Below are 22,961 nucleotides of genomic sequence, written 5' to 3' on the forward strand. Positions count from 1 at the left end.
TCCCTCGCCTGGTTTTAGTGGGTGCGTGAGATGTAAACCTGCATTCCTTGATTTTGACGGTGTCTGCCTTGTTTACATCTCCGTACCCCGGAGACCACGCCATGGCAAAACATATGCAACTATTTTTAACTGTGCAATTGCTAAGTGTCTTCTGGAGAGGTATTTTGAGACTAAGGAAATTTCCTGTGTTCCATACGTTTGCCCACTAACTTTAGCATCAGTAGATGGCTTTTGCCTGTAACCGCCATGAGTCTGTGTTTCTGTAGTGTTGGTTCAATTTGATGACCTCTTTTTTTTTTAAGAGTGATTTGATGATTTCTCTAGATACATATAAATGAATCAATGAGAAACTACAGAAATCAAATCCATAGCTTAATATGGAAATGTGAATGTCTGTTTGGCAAAATGGAAAAAAAAAAAAAAACAAACACTTTGGGACAATACGGTTTCATGCAGGGAACCAAAAAGCATTTTTTGAATTTCTGATCATATGGGCAATATTCCTGAGCCTTGCGAATATGAAAACAACCAACCTGTTTACAACAGGAAGAACTACTACACATGCTTACAAAATCCAAAGAAGATACGAAAATCATGTACCTAAAGTCTCTTCCTCGGTCTGGTATATCTTCAGAGAAACGGTGGAATTGCTATAGGCATGTTTCTTTCACTGGAAGAGACGGCAAGAGAAGTGGGTGGCATTCATTACGCTGTGAGGGATCGGTTTTGCTTCTTGTTTTCACCAGGAGAGGAGAAGGCTCTGATTCTTTACTCATTCTAAATCACCATCGCAATTTTTTTTTAAAAAAGTCAGATGATTAGGGTTTTCATTACTTACTGGCAGATGAATTACATTAGAGAAAAAGGGTATGCAAATAAGAGTGTGGTAGATGTCAAACAAAGTCAGTAATCCACCCCGGGACCCCGAGGTAGAGTCTCAGTTGCCTGTCTGTGCAGAAGTTTGTCAGAGTTGAGAAACAACCGGGCAGCAACCACAAAGAGTGTTTAAACAAACCAGTCTGGGAGTCAAAAGGTGTTGCGTTGCAGAAGGCTGGGGGTGTTAATTCAACATGGATTAACACCACAGCTGTTTGCTAAAATAGTGAAGATGGGACACACTGGTGTGAGCCCAGAGACTTTTCCTGTATCTGTTCTAGATCAGATGGGTCTGTGGTGAAGTGAGACCAGTGAGGCTAAACGAAAGGCTTCCGAATCAAACACAGAATCCAGTTCTGCTCTTAGACCTCACGAGAGAGGGGCATATGCGGGACCCCGTATCAGAGAAGGCCCCACTCTGCCACACCTGTGTGCAGTCTTCCCTCCCTCTACCAGGGAGCAAGGATTCAGAATATCCTGTGGGCCAAGGGAACATGCCCGCAGTCAGCCTGCGCCGGCTTCTGTATAATGCTCCCGGAATGTCCTGCTCACAGTCTGGAGCAGATTTGCGAGAGCAAGCAGGCCTGTTGTGCGGATTCCCCTTCTTGAGGTCAGACCACATCATCACCAGGATGTGCCTCCCAGGGGATAAGGATGCTGCTCGATTATGGGGCCAAGTTGCCAGGAGGCTGCCCCAACTACACCAGCGTATTCCAGATGGGAGACAGAGAAATCCACCGAGCCTAAATGCAAATTACACTAAAAGGGCTATTTATCAAGATAAGAGAAAAGGATACAACTTACGTATTTAACAGATTGTTTCTTTGTTTTCTTAATAATGCATTTTTATGTGGCAAACTACTCATAATATGCCTGTAATTGACCACTTCAATTATTGAGTGCATCACCCCATGTCATGTAGTACTTTTACAGTGTTGTGCAACCACCACCACTGTCTTTTTCCAGAACTTTTTTAATCACCCCAAATAAAAATTCTTATACCCAAGAAACCCTAGCTCCCTACCTTCTCTGACCCCAGTCCCTGCTGACTTCTCTATTCTTGACGTCCTTAAGAATTTTCCTATTCTAGGTACCTCTTGTATCTGGCTTCTTTCAGTTAGCACGGTGTTTTCAAAGTTCATCCCTGATGTAGTGTGTATTAGAACTTCCTTTCTCATTTGGCTGAATAATGTCCCATTGTACGTAGATACCACATTCATCCCTCAGTGGACACTTGGGCTTTTTCCACCTTTTGCCTATTACGAACAATGTTGCTGTGAACTCTGGTGTACAGTTATCTGTGTGAGTCCCTGTTTCTGGTTCTTTTGGGTAGATACTTAGGAGTGGAATCGTTGGGGCATGTGGTAAGTACATGTTGAACATTTTAAGGAACTCCCACATTGTTTCCTCAGTTTTAGCTTATACTATTTGCATAGATGGCACATGGGCCTCCCTTGTGAAAACCCTGGGGCCTGCAGATATGAGGGCTGGGGCCTGACGACAGATCATGAGTCTGTAGATACTGTCTATCCTTAGAAATGTTGTTCATTTACTCTTTTCTTCTTTGTCTCCTACATCTTATAAATAAGAAATCTGAGTTTCCATCCGTGTTCAAACTTGGAAACTTTTGTGTCATCTAAAAAAAAAAAAAAAAAAATCCAAGTCATGCTGTTTTGTGATATTTCAGGCCTGGCTGAAATCAGGAAGTAATAGGAATATAAAAAGAAAACTTGATCTTTTGAGGTTTTCTGCACTACCGTAGCTTGGATAAAAATTAAGCTTTTAAAAATTTTTGAGGTTCCTCTATTAATACTACTGATTTTTAAAAAAAATATTGTATTGCTCCCATCTTTGGAAAGAACTCAGCTCTCCTCCAAGGCCTTGTAGAAATTCTTTGTTTTAATGTAGCTTAAAAAATGAGTCTTTTAAAACCGTGAAGGATGTCAGAAAGAAATGTGAAGAAGGGAGAAAAGCAGAAATTAAAAGAAAAGAATGAGCACCACACTCGCAGGGGGACCCAATCCGAACCGTGTGGGTCCAGGCAGAGCCTTTCAAATCTTTTGAAGTTCATACAGTATTCTGATCCTTAAGCAACCTATGTTCTTGAAAAATTAACCAGGAAACTAGCATGGGCTAAATGCCTTTATGTTTGAATTAGAGGACAGGGAGAGGGCCTGCTGCTTTCAGGGAAGGTTTTTAATCAGAATGTCTCTTCATCCTGGCTTTTGACCTTTCCTAACATTGGATTGTTTTTTCACACTGGTTTTGAAAGAGCCTGTGGCTCTCAGGAAAGAGGGGATGGGTATTGCCATCTTGCTTAGCATGGCTTATGTCAAGATTTTACCCTTGTAAAAGCACCTAAGTGCGCTGATGACAGACAGGGAGCAAAGATGATTTGCAAGTGTTTCTGCTTTTGTTAAACTTTTATTTCAAGACAACTGGAGAGCACATCCCATCACTGCTGTGAAAAATTCTACCTTTAATTTATGAGGAATTCTTTGGAATTTATATTTTCTGATAAAAACATATATTTCTCCAAGTAGTATCCTTCCTAATTTTTAGTAAAGACACCATGCATTTTGCACCCCCAGGTAACCTCTCTGCCCTCTTCATATGTCTGAAAATATCAAGTGGTATTTCCCAAAGACTATACCACATAGCAGCAAATTAGTCTGAGTTTTGCATCCCGAGAGATTGACAAGCCTGAAGGAATTCTGCATAACATCCTCAGGTTAGCATTCAGTCCCAGGAGGCCTCCCCACCTACCTACTGCTATGATCCCCATCTTGCCCTTTTCCTAAGATTGTACAGCAGCATCGGGGTATGTGTAGGATTAATCCATAGTAAATCTTTTATTCTCACTCGACTTTAAGGATCTTGAGAGTGGGACAATAATCAATTTAAACATTTTAAGCTGTTTTATTTCTGATACCATTCTATCCCTTGCATTCAACATGTTGATGTTGGTGACTCCATAAAAGAGAGTATGGGCAGAGGAAAGAAGGAGGAGTTTCTAGAAAGGGACACAGACTTTTAAGTGTTAGCCACTCGTTAACTGTAAGAATTAGGGCTGTTGGATTTATCACTTAATTTTTCCATTAGATCTATTTATAAAATAATCATTGAAAAAAAATCAAAATTTTTCCAAGATCCTGATGGTAGCTTTCATTTAATTTTCATTTAATGTGTAATGCCTAAGAGCTAAGAAATTCGGACATTTCAGACATCTACATGTCTGGGAGCAGAAATTATATATTACATGTCAGGGACACATGGGCATCGATTACTCTGAAAATTTCTGCAACCAAAGGGCATGTTTAGTATTTTCTAATATAGCACAGATTTTAGGAAATCATTCTGTTACCAAGCTTTACTTTTCCCATATATTTTCATATTATTGTTTTCAATTCAATGACAATTTGAAGAAGGATTCATTGATCTTTTACAGGAACACACACATGTATATGCATATGTATATATACACACATGGACACACACACACACACATACACATAGATCTTCTATTACTCACCCTAGGGGACTAAATGGATTCTCGCAGTCTGCTATGGCTAAAAAAATCTACTAAATTTCTGACAATAACTACTTTTAAGTGAAAGCACTGTTGAGAATTAGAATAATTTAAGGATCATTTGAGGGCATCTTGGAAATTGTGACTCCATGCGGACGGAAAAAGCCATTGGCCTTGGATAATTTGCAAACAGCTGTCTTCTTTACCCCATTCCAAGCTCCCATGTTTTATGCAACTAATACATTATGAATTGCAGCCCCATTCCTTACAGAAATGTGAATTTATAAAAGGCATACATTTTACATCATTTTCACCTTTCTCACCTTGGTCTTAACCACTGCTACTTTCTCCCACCTTCTGAAACCACACTAGCTTGGTCTTCACCAGGTTTTTCCACCTCACCAAAGCTTTCTAATTTGTAACTTGCCACTAAAGCTTTTAGTCAGGTTTTGCATCTGAATGACCTTTTCTTCCTCTTTTGAACACATTACTTGACAAATTTTAAAAGTCAGCTCTCTCTGCTGTAGTCTATTTTTTCTTCATTCTTTTTTTTCTATTAAACTTTATTAAAAATAGCTGCATTCACTATCGCAAGTATTCATCGTACTGGTATTTTTCTTATAAAATCCTCCTGAACTAATTCGTGGGTGGTTAGCTTAAAAAATAAAGCATAACATGATATTTTCAATACTACCCTTGGCCCCATGTCTGATATTACCTATAATTCATGAGCAGAGTACAAGTTCAAGATCATGTGATGCCATGAACTTGAATGTTGCCACAGTGTTTAGATACCTCTTTTTCAAATACATGCATTCTATACCTGGGAGCATAGGCTAAAGCTAGTAGAGAAGTTTCAGGTATTGTAATGATTAAATATTCAAAATACATTTTTGATCTAATTTTTTAATCAGCCTATGGTTAATAAGATGGTTGAAAAGGCCGATTACACAGGCCACAGCCATTCAGCTGAAGCATGTTGTCATGGTCAGAGACTCATCCGGGGAAAGCTGTAGCTAAGTACTGCAGGTGCTTGAGCTTGTTCATCATTTAAATCAGTGAGGCAAAGTAGACATGAGTCCGAGATGTTTACTGACAGTCTCACCTGTCTTTCCAGGTTGACCTGGTTCCTAGTGGTGGAAATCAAGTAGGTTTTCTGTAATTAACTTTTGAATGAGGTGGAGTTTTCTAGGAAGAGGTTAATCAGCCCTTAGTATTTGAGTTAAATAAATCTAAAAATGCTTGTATACTGTTATTTTAACACTATGCCGTTGTGGGGTACTTGCCACAAAGTTTTTGAGTACTAAAAATTGTGTCTTGTTGGACAATATCCAAATGAGACCCTGTGCACATTGACTCAAGCTTACATGGTAGCTTTTCTGTGCACATGTGTGTGTGTGTGTGTATGTGTATGTATATATACATATATATATGAATATCTAAATCCATGTTTATAGCTAAAAGAGAAGATCCACACATTGATACAGATATATAAAAGCGAATACTAATGCTCAATAATTTCTGTAATGATACTATGAGTTAAACAAAATATATGCAAAACACAAAATATTTTTGTTAAGGTACTAAGCATGCACAGGGAGAACATTCTGGTGCTTGAAAGGATCTCTGGGAATAGAAATGATTATTTTTTGTCAGGGATCATGTGTTTAAGCACAGATCATTAACAATGCTTTGTTCAATATTTATTCAGTGAATGGTACATGCTAACTATGTGGGAAATTGCAATTTACAATTAAAATGTGGGATACTCTTGGGCACCTGGGTGGCTCAGTTGGTTAAGCGACTGCCTTCGGCTCAGGTCATGATCCTGGAGTCCCTGGATCGAGTCCCGCATCGGGCTCCCTGCTCAGCAAGGAGCCTGCTTCTCCCTCTGACCCTCCCCCCTCTCATGTGCTCTCTCTCTCTCATTCTCTCTGTCTCAAATAAATAAATACAATCTTTAAAAAAAAATGTGGGATACTCTTGCTTTCTTAAAATTTTATTATAAATGTGGCTAGTAATGGATATATTTCATTTAATTTGCAGGCTCAGGGAACATCTGTTATAAAAAGTTTTCTCTGTAGAAGGCATTTATCAGTGTCCTATCTTATCTCAACTTTTCTTTGGTTACTAAGTGCTATGATAATTCTAAAATTTAAACCTGAAATAATTTACATTTTTACTGTTCCAAGTTTTAGGAATATTACATTTTTTTGTTTTAAGTAGGCTCCATGCGGAGCCCGCTGTGGGTCTTGAGCTCAGGACCCTGAGATCAAGATTTGAGTTGAGATCAAGAGTCAGATGTTTAAGCCACTGAGCCACCCAGGTGCCCCGGGGATATTACATTTATAAATGTTTATAGTTATTTTGTCATATAGCCTACATAAATAATAAATAGCAGCATGCATTATTTTAGAAGGAGACACTAGAATTTCTTTTTTTTAAATATTTTATTTAGGGGTGCCTGGGTGGCTCAGTCGTTAAGCGTCTGCCTTTGGCTCAGGTCATGGTCCCAGGGTCCTGGGATCAAGCCCCGCGTCGGGCTCCCTGCTCCACGGGAAGCCTGCTTCTCCCTCTCCCACTCCCCTTGCTTGTGTTTCCTCTCTCGCTGTGTCTCTCTCTGTCAAATAAATAAAATCTTTAAAAAACAAGGAGGGCACGTACTGAATGGAGCACTCGGTGTTATACACAAACAATGAATCATGGAACACTACATCAAAACTAATGATGTAATGTATGGTGACTAACATAACATAATAACTAAAATTAAAAAAATAAATAAAATAAAGTATTTATTTATTTAAAGGGAGAGAGAGGGAGGGAGAGGGAGGGAGAGGGAGGGAGAGGGAGGGAGAACAAGCAGGGGGAGCAGCAGAGGGAGAGGGAGAAACAAGCTCCTCGCTGAGCAGGGAGCCCGATGTGGGATTTGATCCCAGAACCCTGGGACCATGTCCTGAGCTGAAGGCAGATGCTTAACCAGCTGAACCAGGTGCCGCTAGAATTTCTTTAATAATTAGAAGGTAATGGCGTCTGCTTCTTGGGCATGTTATTTCAGATGCGGATTAACCAACAAGTGGTGTTAACGTGTTTGTCATTTGATCACCTGGTTATCCGAGTGCCGTGCCCTCATCAATGCCACCGTCCTCATCAGTCAGGATGTACTAAGTTATACTGTGGTAACAAGTGACCTCAAATCTTAGTAATTTATAATAAAGGTCGTTTCTCACTTATTATTACCTGCTCTTTACCAGTCTTCAGCTTTGCTCCCACATCACCTTTCCTCTGGGCCTCAAGCGTTTTCTCTTTAGAACGTGGCTACTAATCAGAAAGAGCACGTGAGTACATTGGTGCCGCCTCTCAAAAGGTTTTCTTGGAAGTGACATACTACTTCTGCCCACATTTCCCTGGCCTGGACAAGCGACATGTTAACCCTGATGTTAATGGTATCAAAGCAGAGAGGAACAGTGAGTATTGGCGAATAATACCATGATCTACCAGTATAGCACAGAATGATGTTAGAGTCAGGTATATTTCAATGAATGATTCTCAGTGTTTCTTATACTTGTTTTGTTTACATATCTTCTAAATGTTTACATATCTTTCTAGAAGCTAGAGTAAACTAACAAAACAAAATGAAACAAAACAAAAAAACCCAAAAAGCAAAAATAAAAACAAAATATTCCAAACAATTTGTTTTCTCACATCCAAAATCAATGTCCTAAATTCCACTTAACTTTTTTTTTTTTTTTTTTAGATTTTATTTATTTATCAGAGAGAGAGAGAGACAGAGGCAGGCAGAGGGAGGAGCAGGCTCTCCCCTGAGCAAGGAGCCGGGGGGACTCAATCCCAGGACCCTGGGATCATGACCTGAGCCGAAAACAGACGCTTAACTGACTGAGCCACTCAGGTGTCCCAATTCCACTTAACTTTAAGCAGAGTGTAACAAAATCAGATAGCTCAGGTTTTAATGGGCTAGTACTTTTTGCCTAATTATTTGATATAATTGTTTAAATTGATCACATTATCTAGAAGTAAAAGGTCTCCTCAGATCTTCTAACACACACACACACACACACACACTCACTCACTCACTCCCCCCCCCACCCAGCAGCAGGAGAGAAGTTACTATGACGGGAAGGTTTTTCTTAGCAGGTGTGTTTCAGTATGGGTAGGAGCTGCCGCAGTTCAGAGGCTGGTGGCTTCTTTGACAGTTTCTTATTACATTATGCCATGGATTTTTCAGAGCAATTAGCTCATCAAAGATCTTGGTAGTAGTGCCTCTCCTAAGAGAGGAAAATAAAAATCTATCCTACTAATTACAGTTGTCTAAAATGTCCTTTTTGACTTTATGGGTGAAGGATTTTGTGGGTAGTCGTTAGCCTCCTTCACACTCATTTAATTAAGAATATGTCAGAAAATAGTTTTTAGTAACCAACGTATCAGAATTTAGCTGAGAATCATCCTACCATTGAAGGTCCAAAGTATTTTGTGCCATAGTTATGAGTACAGGAGTTATTGTTGCTATGGTTATTATTTTAGCAGTGCTAGTTTACATAGTGTTTCATTTACCAGTCTCAGTGGGTGAAACATTTCTTCCCAATTTTTTCAAGGACTCATATTTAAAACTACCGCTATAATCAAAAGATTATTCAATTTTAAGCATATTTAATGGTTCTAGTTTTACAACTATAACATAACATAACAAATTATTCCGTAATTTCCAGAATTGATATTTTTTGTCAGGAGATGAGGATTATTTCTGTTTTTAGACTTTCTAAAATGTCTAATAACCCACACACAAAGGGTTATCCTTACATGGTGATGTGTGATGTGGTTTCATCTATGTAAAGTATCACCCGCCATATCTTACTTCCAGCTGAATGTAATTATTTTTTAAAGCAGCCGAGGAACAAAAAATAGGGATTCATTGGCACAAATAGACAGTGGTGAATTCAGAATGCAGAGTAGAATGTTCAAATTAAAGCAAATGTTTCCATGCCCAATTACCTAATTTGTAATTGCAACTATTCATTGCACTTGATTCTTCTCTTCAACTTCCTCCTTTCCCCTCCCCCAGCTCCTCCCTCCAGTTGCTGGATGACAGCTTAGTTGTAAACCCAGAATGCTTCACTCTTTCCTCCCCAATTCGCCCCACCTTCCAAGGCCCATGTTTGAGATCACCTGCTGTAAAGACGTTCAGTATGAAATGAGAATCTTTGTAACCTCATATTTCTCCTTGAAGGTTTTAGATGGAACTGCGTCAACCATAAGCAGAACAGTGGGCTCTGTGCTCAAAGACAGGTGAAAGACAAGTAACGTGTGTAAGTGGGAGATAGAGAGACGGAGAGACAGAGGCATTTATAGAGACAGACACAGAGAACATTGTTGCTAGTGCTTATAAGGTGTAGAGAGAAGGCATGAGGAATGAGAACTCACTTTTGGCATGGCGATAGTGGAGAAATGATAAATCCTTGCTTAGAAATTATCATTTCCCATCACCCTGGTAGTACCTCAGATCAGAATGATCACATCAAAGATATATACAAACACTTTGTCTTAAGTGTATGGGACTCTTCTGGAAGGAGGAGTGATTACTTGCAGACTGTGGGATACTCAAGCGTAGGCTGGTCTGCTCACCTGTGCCCCACAGCGCTTGGGCTCTGTTCGCTCTTGTTTAATTCTTTAATTTCTGTTTTCAGACCCAGTGATCCCCTTGGTTTTGTGCTCAAATTGGTAGGGTCTTCCTTCTGCCTGTTCACATCTGCCTTTGACTCCCTGTCCAGAGTGTTTTATTTGGTCCTTGCACTCTTCAGCTGCAGAGTTTCTGCCTGATCTCTCTTTAGGTTTTGTCTTTATTGACATTTCCATTTTGTTCATTCATCATTTTCTTGACTTTCTCCTCATCTTCTCTTAGTTTTTAAAACATCTTTAAGCCAGCTTTTCTTTTTTTAATGTTTGTCTAGTAGATGCACCATCTGATCTTTTTTGAGGACAGTCTCTGTTGGTTTATTTTTTCCCTTTGAATGGGCCATAATTTTCTGTTTCTTTGTATGACTTGTGATTTTTTGTTGTTGTTGTTGAACACTGGACATTTGAATCTAATAACATGGTAACTCTAGAAGTCATATCCTCTCCCTTCTCCAGAGTTTGTTGTTTGTTGTTTTGTTTTTGTTTTTATTTTTCGGATTGCTATCCACTGTCTCTGTGCTGAGTATCAGCCTAAGTATAAACCTAAGTCCAGAGGTCTTCCCTGAGCCTGTGCCTCCCCCTGGGCACACCTGGGGACTTTCTAATTTCCCCATATAGACTGTTGCCTTCAAGTGTTCTGCTCTTCCATGTCTGGCTCCCAAAAGGGGAAAAAGGTAAGAATGAAGGGGGAAATTAAAGATATTGCCCCTTAAATCCCCTGGATGAGACCTCAGCCAGAGGGGATGGCTTGCTGCCATAACTGCTGCCCCTTGGTGCTCGCTTCTGTGATCGGAAGCAGCAATCAGTGATCAGACCACAGATCCCCAGTGTCTGGTGCATAGAGTCCTTTTTTTGCCCACCCTGGCTTTTGTAAGCTGTGTACAGCCGCCTGCCACAGAGCTGAGCGGTGGAGGGTGGGTAGCTGCCATGGTGCTAAGAGTTTATAGTGACTGAGATTACCCACGATTTACTGTTCACGCCTCCCTCCGGATGTTGCAAGACTTTGTAGACTCCAGAGTTCCAACATAATTGTATCAGATTCATCCAGTGTAACTTTTGTCTGTGTGGGAAAACAGATATCTGATACTTCGTACTCCTTTATCGTCCCCAAGTCCTCTCTCCTCAAGCTTTTATAACATAATATCTGGGGTTGTGGCCCAATAATCTGTGTTGAAACAATTTCTTAGGTGACTTTTTGCCTGCTTTATGTTTGCAAGCTGGAGATAGCTGTTTAAGCATTCAATCTTCAGTATAAAATGAAGGTGCCATGAAAATGGTTGGCTATGAATATACTTACCACATAATTTATTTTCGAAACCAGGACAAAATTGAGAGTAAAGGAAGTTGTTACCAATAATTCTTCTAGTATAATAGTTGTGTAGTGGGACTGTCCAAGGCAGTCATATGAGAGACACTTAGATCAAAACTCACTCTGGGAAATCTCTTTTAAGGGATGTCGCTAATATGGTTTGTCCTATTTTTGCATCAAAACCTGACTTTCATAGTGAAGCAGCATCCACACAGTCCAAGTATTCACATGTAATAATCCAAAGGCATTTCTTGCTATGGATTTTATATAGGTCACAAAAGAATAACTTGAGATGTCTTGAATCCATATAATATCATATGAGTTACATAGAGTTTACTATTTTGTTTTTATATATTCAGTGTACATAAAATCTAGTGGGTTTCTGGTACTAACTTCCAGTTCCTCGTCCCTAGTGGGCTGGTGAAATCTCTCATGCAGGGCATTATGTCTTCTTATACCATCTGCATTCTGTCAAGACTCTGCCATGGGTCACTTACTGTTCTTGTTCCAAACCATTGTGCACGGACCTGATCTCTTACTTGTGTTAGAATCAGTATTACTACTTTCAGAATGCCTTGGTTTTTACATTGGCACATGCTCAAATAAAATTTTAAAACCAAGTCTTTATAATTCTATTGCCGACTTTGCTTCTTCTAATAAAGTGTAGTTACTGTGCAGCATTGCTCAGTGGGATGGGTGTGTGTGTGTGTGTGTGTGAGTGAAAATGACATTTTAAATACCCTTTGCAGAAGAGTAACCCGTCTGGATTGAATTGAAAGCTAATGTGGCTCTCTGTTTGGAAAAAAATGTAGATGTTGTAGTGATTTTTGTATAAGAGCATTAAACAGCTCATCCTAAATGAAGCACCTCGGGGGATGGCATGAGGGCCGTAAAGTTTATGGAGGAAACATTTACTCTTGGAAAACTTGGGTACTGCAAGAACTTGGAAAGGAATGATAACAAATATCCAACTGTGCCTCAGCAGGGAAGTACAGTTATGTTCCTGGGTCACTGGACTCTTGTTATGGATTGAATTATCCAAACAATACAATCAGTCATAGATAAGCATAATCGGAGCTTTGTGAAATAGGACTGCTCCATTTGGATTCAGCTTATAAACAATACACCTCAAATAGATTTGATATCAAATAAATTACGTAGTTCTTACCCTTGAATTTACATAAATTTTAGTTTATTATTTTTTCCCTCAGATAGTAGGAACTAGCCATTAGTGCATTCTTGCCTAAAATTTATTTTATGCATGTGATGTCTGCTATGGCCTTTTTAATTTTTAGGCTATGTCTGCTTTCCTTTCTCTATTTCCCTTTATTCGATGGGCTGAGAACTCCCTTGCCGTTGGATAAGCTGCATCTGACTGTCGGATGTCCCACATAGGGGCTCAGCATCATTGTGATGCTTTTCGCTGAGGTGAAAGTGAGTATTTTCTCCATAAACTTTACAGATATCATACCATCCCCTGCAGTGCTTTTTTTGGGGTGAGCTGTTTAATGCTCTTCTCCAAGAGTTGCTGTAATGTCTCATTTTTTTTTTTTTTTTCCAAATGGAGAGCCATTTTAGCTTTCAATTCAATTCAAACTGGTTACTCTTCTGCAAAAAAAAAGTATGGTCCCAAGTTAAGTGTGCTCTTGTCTTCTGTGCAAGAGGAAGTGAGTTCACTGTCTTTCTTCACTGTCATATGACGGGACATGAGTTTGTCATTATTGTGTACTGTAACATTTTTAAATCACTTTTCTTGATTTATGAAATATTATTAATAGATGTAAAGCTTTTATATTTTGGTAAATTGAACGCTAATATTTCATTTGCTTGCCCCTGCTACTTATGTGGTGTTTGACAGATAGTAGAAAAGAGATTGCATTAGACAAATATAAGAAGACATACTAGCACATGAAAGGAAAAGAAAAATAAGTATCTGACAACAGACAGCACCTGCATGAACATTACAAAATTCTGGCTGCCATCCAAAACATTTGCTTTATCAATATGATGTCAATGCTGTAGATGTTTTACTTATTCACCGTTTGGTTATGTTTGTTTTGTTTAAATTTAGCTTTTGGCCACTTCTGCAGAATTTTAGCAAAACAGATTTAACTGCAAAAAAAAAAAAAAAGCCTAAAATTAATTTTCTATGATGCATCGTATAGCTCACGTTATCCCTGATGATAGCATGTTTTTGTAGTTATACTTTGAGAGTGGCAATGAAGAGATATGTGATCTCCTGCAAAGTAGTGGATAGTACCTGTGTGCCCTTGGACGGGTCATTTAACCTGTGAGTTCTAGTGTTCCTGGTAGCTCTAGCACCTGCTGTTTCCCAAAGCTATACCAAGCAGAAAGTGGAGCATGGCATTTGCAGCGCTGATAAAAGAGATTATTTCCATGCAGACATAACTGTGAAAATGAATGAGCACAGATTCAAACATTTCCTTTGTAGAAACTTAGCCTTTTGGTTTAGGGCGATGTATAATGAAATGGAATTTGGATAAGGAAATGAACTCAAACTTACAAAAAATATCCTCAAGTAATTCAAAGTTATCAAAGGGTCAAGTATATAAAAATCCTCTTTAATCCTCTCATGCTGGGGAAGAGCAAAAAGTCGCTGGTAAACAGCTGAGTGGTAATACCAAGTCTAGGGCTTGATTTCTATGAAGCTAGACTTTGTGATGTACACTCTGAAAAGTATTCAGGCTTATTTCTTGATCTCATTCTCCTGTATTCTTTACCTAATTAAATGCTTTTTTAAAAAATTATTTTATTTATTTATGAGAGAGAGCATGCCCATGAGTGGGGGGAAGGGGCAGAGGGAGAGGGAGAAGCAGGCTCCCTGCTCGGAGCCTGACCCCAGGGCTGGATCCCAGGAGCCTGAGATCGGGACCTGAGCCGAAAGCAGACACTTAACCGACTGAGCCACCCAGGTGCCTCAAAAGTTTTTTTTTTTTTTTTTAAAGATTTTATTTATTTATTTGACAGAGACAGAGACAGTGAGAGCAGGAACACAAGCAGGGGGAGTGGGAGAGGGAGAAGCAGGCCTCCCGCCGAGCCGGGAGCCCGATGTGGGACTTGATCCCAGACCCCAGGATCATGACCTGAGCCGAAGGCAGTCACTCAACCAACTGAGCCACCCAGGCGCCCTGTTTTTTTGTTTTTTAATGATTTCTTCCAGTGATTGTGCATGTACAACTATCTTTAGAAAGGCTGACTCTTGTTCTTTGCTTTTTCTCAGTTGAATCACCTTTCCTTGGTGGAAATAGAGTTTTAAAATATAATAGAAGCAAGTGGTATTAATTTAGACGGTTACTAAAACTGAAAATTAAGGAAATGTAGATAATACAAACTAAGGATATCAAGGCAATTCTTTTCTGTATTAGTATTAGACCTTTTAGGACTGAATAAGGCTGAGAATTCATTAGTATAAAAGACCAAAAGGAATAAGCGAAGACACAAAGATAGGACATACAATATGCCAGTTTGATTTTTTAATAATAGAACCAGATGTTACTATACAGGGTTGCATTTCTTTTTCTTTCGATATGCATAAAATCTCACTGAGTAGAAAGAAAAAAAAGAACAGAAGAAAAAAAGAATTTTTTATCAAAAAGAGACTGATAATTTAGTATCATGAAGAAGTTATTATTATATTGATCTTGACCTTGACTCGTAGCTCTTGACACTTAGCTCTTGCAATGTCTATTTATTTTCTTGGCTGCTATTCTTCTACTGTAGAAACCCAACTTCTGCTGTTAGGACATGCAGACATACAGGTGAACATATATGCTTATTTCTATGAAGTCAGTAGGTAACAAGGCTCTTTTCTGCCTGGATAGTTGCTTTAATGTTTTGTTTGAAATTCTGTTTATATTCACATGTATGCATTAAAGTAGCTTGAACGATGTCCACATTCACCAGTGTTTCACGATAACTCTTTTCCTCCCAAGGTGCATGACTCTGGAGAAAAGAAAAGTTAACAGTGTGAAACTCGGAGGGAATCTTTGTCAGGAACTAGATAACATTTTTTTTTTTTTTTTAAATCCATGTCCCCTTTCACTGAGCTTCAGCAATCTTTGAAAAGAACAGAGTCAAACCTTGTATTTTATTTTATTTTTATTTTTTATTTTTTTTAAAGATTTTATTTATTTATTTGACAGAGAGAGAGAGAGCGAGAGTAGGAACACAAGCAGGGGAAGTGGGAGAGGGAGAAGCAGGCTTCCTGCGGAGCAGGGAGCCCGACGTGGGGCTCGATCCCAGGACTCTGGGATCATGACCCGAGCCGAAGGCAGACGCTTAACAACTGAGCCACCCAGGCGCCCCAAACCTTGTATTTTAATTAGGATTTTTCAGTGCTCATGACCTTGAGGAGCAAAAGTGGAAAAGAAATTGTGTGAGTATATGTGGAAGAACAGAGGGCTGAGTTTGCTTTCTTTGTGAATAGAATTTATATTATCCACGAGTCAATGATAAACTTGAGATTAGATTTGTAATATGGAACCAAATGAACTGAGAGGGAAGTATAATATTTCAAGCTGGAGATATTAAATCAATGCCTCATGTAAAAAGACCCAGTCGATAGTAAAAGAATATGTAAGAGGGACAATATATCATCAGAAATGCTATTTCTAACTGATTGAAACATTTGCAGTCAGGCTAGTCATGTGCCATCACTTAAGTATTAGTCAAATCTAAGGTATAAGCAAGTCTTTTTTATTTTTAAGGTTCTTGGCAAAGCAGGAGAGCTTGCCAATGAATGAATTGAATGGCTTTCTAAAAGTCTTTATTTATAACTACAATTATAACTTTCCTATCACCATGTGAATTATTAAAAGTATATTGGCATTTTGCTATATATTTTAGTTATCTTTAAATTATTTCTCATAGTGGGAATAATACACTAATTAAACTTTTGTTAAATAAATTTTCAACCTAAGTTTTTAAATTGATGCTCATTTCAGTTAGGAGATAACTTTATTTTTCCTTTACTTCTTTGAGATCAATGTCCACATGATTTTTTATAGATTAAAGTGTTCTATTTCTGAAATAACAATGAACAGTCTGTAATTTTAATATCACCAAAGTTATTTTAATGTCCTTATAGATATGAATTCTAACTTGAACAACATATGTAGATACAGATATATCCACATATAGATACATGCATATTGAAAAAATAAATCCATCCCCAAAGACCTGTAGAAATATATATCCCATATGTGTAAAGCATATTAAAACTGCCAGACCACAAAAGATATCCTGTATTTACAGATCTACTTACGTTTCTGGGTCTGCCAAATTTCCACATCTTGTTGCTGCTATTTGTTTAACAAGACTAAAAGGAAATTTAAAGTATTTAGAGCATCCTCTTTAGGATCCATTTGGAACACTGTAAAAAGTGTGAAAATATTGATCTTGGACCTCTGTATAGGTTGGAGGAACCTTAAACTTGCAATGGTGTATTCTCCATTGACTCTAGGACTGTACTTGAAGTTTGTTGCCTCGTAGGAGACAATACAATTAACTCTTGTACCAACACCATTTCTTTCTTTCTTTTTTTTTTTTTTTAAAGATTATTTATTTATTTGAGAGAGAGAGAGCACATGAGAGGGGGGAGGGTCGCGAGGGTCAGAGGGAGAAGCAGACTCCCTGCCGAGCAGGGAGCCCGATGCGGGACTCGATCCAGGGACTCTAGGGTCATGACCTGAGCCGAAGGCAGTCGCTTAACCAACTGAGCCACCCAGGCGCCCACCAACACCATTTCTATAAGGTTTTGCCAACACACTGACCGATGTGACCCTTCACTGAAATGCTAGGGGGTGATGGGAGGTGGACTACCCTGACCCATCCAAAGAATGTTTCCCCCTGTTGGACCTCTGAGTGCCTAGCACCTTTATAAAAAATTTGCTTCTAAAAATGAATTAATTAAGGGTTGGTTATGTCGTGTGAAGCTAAGAAACCATCACAACATCACAACAGGGTTCCATCTGCATCAGGACAAATATATTGTGAGTCGGGGCACATACTACCTCAGCACTCAGGCAGGAATCCTGAACCAAGGATGGCACCCTTTCCCAAGGAGAACAGATGTAAGCTGGGGATCGTTCTCAGTACAGGGCTCCAGGAAGCATTACGTGTTAATCTGCATTGGCATGGGAAGAGAAGACTGTTTTGCCTGGCTGCCATATAGTACTTATTTTCTTTCATCTCGTACCAAAGTTTCTTTTTAAAATGAAACTGTTGTCAGCCAATGAGTAGAGGTACTTCTTTGTGGTGAGATTTTTTTTAAGTTCTTGTTTTGAGACACAGACACCCCCCGCCGCCCCAACTACATAAAACAACAACAACAAGATATGGACTATAAAGAGAAAATTTAAATATTCGAAAGCAAAATAAGCACATCAATGAGCCAGAAATAAGGAAGAAAGTGCAATGATAAATAGAGCTAAAGCCACAGGCTTGCCAGGCTCAGGTCTGGAAGGAGGCATAGGCAGTGGCATGCTCGTCTCCTCTGGGGCACCGGGAAGCATACCACATATGAGATGAGTAACCAGAAACAGTTACACTGCTTAAAATAATACACTGGTGGGACATCTGGGTGGCTCAGTTGGTTAAGCATCTGCCTTCAGCTCAGGTCATGGTCCCAGGGTCCTGGGATGGAGTCCCACCTCGGGCTCCCTGCTCAGTGGGGAGTCTGCTTCTCCCTCTGCCTGCTTCTCCCCCTGCTTGTGTGCACTCTCTCTCTCTCTGACAAATAAATAAACAAATAAAATATTTAAAAAAATACACTGGGTTTGGGTTACCCAGCTTGAGAAATGATGCTGGAGGAATATGTAATGCTGACCATCACCTGGAACCAAGGCTTAGGGAGTAAGGTTTATATAGGAAAGAGGAGGAAGCTGACAGCTGTAGCCAGGATAGGGCCACAATGTCTGTTGGTTGTGCTACAGGATCTGAGATATCCTAATATCACAGTGGAAAGGTTTGCGCTATTCCAATACATAGTTCTGAAATAGAGACCTTAGGGTGGGCAGGATGGAGGCAAAAGCAAAACTATAAGACCCATATCCTTAATGAGAAAGAGCAAGATTAGGAAAAGGAGAAAGAGAGATTAATATGCATCAGATAAAATAAATATAATAAAACAAATGAATATGAAAGATTCTAAACGTGAAGATACGTTAATATCTTAAAAAAAAGACACAGCATCAGTTTTGTGTTGCTGCTGTAACAAATCATCACAAACTTAGTGGCTTAAGACAACACAAATTTGTTTTCTTATAGTTGATTAGAAGTCCAAATATGGGTCTCTCTGGGCTAAATTCAAGGTGTCAGCAGATCTCTTTCCTTCTGAAGCCTCTAGGAGATAATTTGTTTTCTTTCCTTCTCCAGCTTCTGGAAGCACCTATATTCCTTGGCTCATGGCTTCTCCCTCTGTCTTCAAAGTGTATTGCTCGGGCCCCTGCTACCATGACCTCCTCTAAGCCTCCTTTCACACTCCTGCCTCCGTATTGTAGGGATTCTTGGAATACTTTGGACCCATCTAGATAATCCAGGATAGTCTTCCATCTCAAGATTCTTAATCACATGCAGGATGTCCCTTTTGCCATACAGTGTAACACTTTCACAGTTTCTGGGACTAGGGCATGAACAAGGTTGGAAAGTGAGGAGCAGGGGGGATATTGATTTGTCTATAACAGCATCCATACAAAGAACAAAACAGGTTATAAAATAACTGAGAAAGACAAACATCATATGATTTCACTCATGTGTGGAATCTAAAAACAAAACAAATGAATAAACAAACAGAAAGCAGAATCAGACTTCCAAATACAGAAAACAACCTATGGTTGCTAGAGAAGGGTTGGGGGACAGGCAAATGGGAGAAGGGGAGGAGGAGATAGAAGCTTCCAGTTATGGAATGAATAAGTCACAGGTATAAAAGGTACAGCATAGGGAATACAGTCAGTGATATTATAATAGCACTGTATGGTGACTGATGGTAGGGACACTTGTGGTGAGCAGAGCATAAGAAGTTGAATCACTATATTGTTCCTGAAACTAATGTAATATTGTGTGTCAACTATATTCAAATAAAAAAAATTAAAAAGGTTACAAAATAAACATATACAGAAATGAATTTATGGCTACAGGAAAAAATAAAGTGAACATATTAGAAATGAAAGATATTGTCACAAAAATATTTGATAGTTTCTAAACTGGACACAGGAAAGAATTCACCCAGCATACAGTGTAGAGAATATGCTGGAGCTTATACTAAGACATTACGTGCTCAGGTGTGCATACACACATATTGTGCATACAAGTATAGTTCAGAAATACAGAGTATAGTGGAGAGACTCCAACGTATGCCCAAAATAAGAGGAGAAAGAAAACGAAAAGGAAGCACTATTTGAAAAAAAAGTGGGGAATTTTCCACATTTGAAGGGAAAACATGAGACTTCTGGTCAAATGTATGGGATGAATATTGAGAAAAGTAAATTAAATAAATCCACACAAAGGCACAGAATAATAAGTTGCACAACATCAAAATATATATTCTGTAAAAGTACAAGAGAGAAAAAGCACTGCCCCACAAATAAATAACAATTACACTTCTGCACCTGAATTAGGAAAAAAAAAAGACAATGGAGAAATAATTTCAAAATGCTTTGGCCAAAAAACAAAAAAAAAAAAGAAGGAAAAGAAAAAAAGGAAGTGAAAAACAAGTGTGAGGGGCTCCTGGGTGGCTCAGTTTAGTTAAGCATCTTACTCGTGATTTCAGCTCAGGTCATGATCTCAGGGTCTTGAGATCAAGAGCCTTGTCAGGCTCTGCTGTGTGTGGAGTCTGCTTAGGATTCTCTCTCTCTCCCCACTGCCCCATCCCCAATCGTGTTTTTTTTCTCTCTCTCTCAAAAAACAAACAACCCCCCCCCCCAAAAAAAACACATGTGTGATCCTAGAATTCTATACTCTGACAAAATATCGATGAAGGTGCTGTACAAAATCAAGTATAATGTGTCTTGCAGCCTATTTTCCCATCTGGGTTGATTTTTCTTTTGCAGAAGTATACTGTGTAGTATTTTTTACAGTAACATTCTATTTTTTTGGTATGTCTGAATATACATATTTCTCTGGTAACTAATATGAGGTACAGAAGGAATGAAAACATTAAAGATAGAAATCAGGCCATAAGAAGAGGAGTGACTACTCCTTCCTGTGTCATGGGGGTCTTGAGTTGACTAGAGCGTATGAGATCCCAAAAGATCTCTTGACCAATGAGACTGAATTTACATGAATCAAAAGAAGTGTGTAGCATTAAAGAACCAAGGTCATGGTCCCAAAAACTTGCATTTTATTAGAATGAGTTTATGATAGAGCTGTTTTTAGAGTAGAGTCATTGTCAGATAAGCTTAAAAAAAAAAGCATAAACAGCTTGATTTCTTTAACTTGAAAGTACTATTGAAGACCCTGTGGTTCTTCACTGAATGAAAACACTTTGGATGTTATTATGGAGATAACACCAGAGAAGTTTCCTTTGGATCAAGATCAAGGCACTTTGTATGTTCTACTGACTATCTAAATGTTCATTATTTATCCAAGTTAGTGTCTCTTATAAATACTGTAGATACATTAAACTACCAAGTAGGTCTTCACTTAGGAGCCGACTCTAATCACCTGCTAGTGGCAAATTAGAGTCTTGGTTTTGGAAAGATTTTCATGCCTAATCTCAAGGCAAAGTCCAATGAGTTTGGAATCAATTATAGATAACTGTGATCAACTCACTAAAATGGAAGGAATGGCCAGGGGTCTCCTGCTTTTGTGGCCTGCACAGCAGTTGGCTGCTAAACATTTAACGATGTTCTCTCATGGTTGGTTGGGAAGGCCTGATTTATAGCACTTGCCAATTTCCTTGGTATAAATATTCTGACTGTAGCTGATTTAGAGTTACTCGTAAATAATGACATAATTAAATTCTGAGCACAACTGGTTGTCATTAGCTGATGTGAGCAGGTTCTAGCACATTACTGTGCTGGTGACTTCATTCTAAAACTCCATATCTGAAGTATTACCTGATGGTCACCCGCAGGTTTTCCTAGATGAGCTAAATATGGAGATGAGAAGAGTCTGCATTTAGGTAACATTTTATAATAGTTTAAAAGAAAATAATGAAAATGGTTAAGGTCTTTAATGAAGAGTGAAGAAATCCATGTGCTTTATCCAGGAGAGGTGGCGGCTGATTGGTGATTTAATGATCTTTGTGTTTAGGGAGGGTTTTTTGATAGAGTATGGTTTCCAGTTGTTTTCCATTCCTAAGGATCAAATCCAGATAAACATAGTCTGAAACATTCCCCTTTCCCACTCAGTAATTATGCATTGCTTTAAAAAAGATTTTGGCAAAAGTATTTTTTTCGAAGATAAACTTTTTTTTTTTGATTGGTTGTTGGTTGATCCAGTCTTTGCACTTTAAATCCTTCTAGCCCTTTACAGTAGATGGAGAATTATGCAGTCAAGAGAGGGGTCCAAGGAGAAATTTTTGAGGCCAAATAATTCAACAGAGTTTGAAATATGGGCAGGCAGGAGCTATTTTACCCAGCCACCTGAGCTAGGAGCTCTATTCCTAACTGACCCCTCCTGCTCCCTGGCATAAAAACCATCATGCTGTTGTATGAATTCTAGTTCCAGAAGTTCTCTTGAATTTTCCCTAGCCTTTCTCTCAAATCACTGGCCCAGTTTAAGCTATTCTCTATAAGATTGTATTATGTTCTTGTTTCAGTTGAAATAAGCAGGTAGAGAATTGTTGGCCAGATGTATAAAAATTTCACACCAATCCGACAGTTTTCCCTCAACTAACATTCTTTCTTAAGCTGTGCTTCTTGGAGGAGAGGTGGTGATTGTAAGTCAGTCCATGATATTATAAATGTAAGTTTAGATATATTTTGCACATGTTTCTATTAGTGTAGTCTAAAAGATTATACCATTTTCAAGAGGTTACCAATGATGATTGGCATTAAAATTCGTGTGTTTCAATGTTCTTAGGTTTATTTATTTTTTAAAAAGATTTTATTTATTTATTTGAGAGAGAGAGAGAGAGACAGAGAGAACGAATGGTGGGGAGGGGCAGAGGGTGAGGGAGAAGCAGACTCCCCACTGAGGGGGGCTCCATCCCAGAACCCCAAGATCATGACCTGTGCCAAAGGCAGATGCTTAACCAACTGAGCCACCCAGGCACCCCTCAATGTTCTTAGGTTTAATTACCCTGAATCCCTTTCTTAAAATGCAGATACTATTTTCTATGAAAAAAGATGCTCCAGTTTATACAAAACTTCTCAATTCTTCTATTTCTTTTCTCTAAATTTTGGAAATAACTTAGACTTGTTAAATGTGTAGTAAAATCCCTAGTGAGAAAAATAAAATTTATAGTTCACAGACTAGGTTGAACAGGCAAACATCTGTCAACTTAAAACGTTTTGTCTCAAGTAATAAATTAGTTCACAAATGATGATGGATTGAGTGGTTGTATTAATTATTTATTAATTAATCTATTAATCCAAC

This window comes from Mirounga angustirostris, unplaced genomic scaffold (assembly GCF_029215605.1).
Source record: "Mirounga angustirostris isolate CCGP_5_RB_7025 unplaced genomic scaffold, mMirAng1.0.hap1 SCAF_3, whole genome shotgun sequence".
Lineage (NCBI taxonomy): Eukaryota > Metazoa > Chordata > Mammalia > Carnivora > Phocidae > Mirounga > Mirounga angustirostris.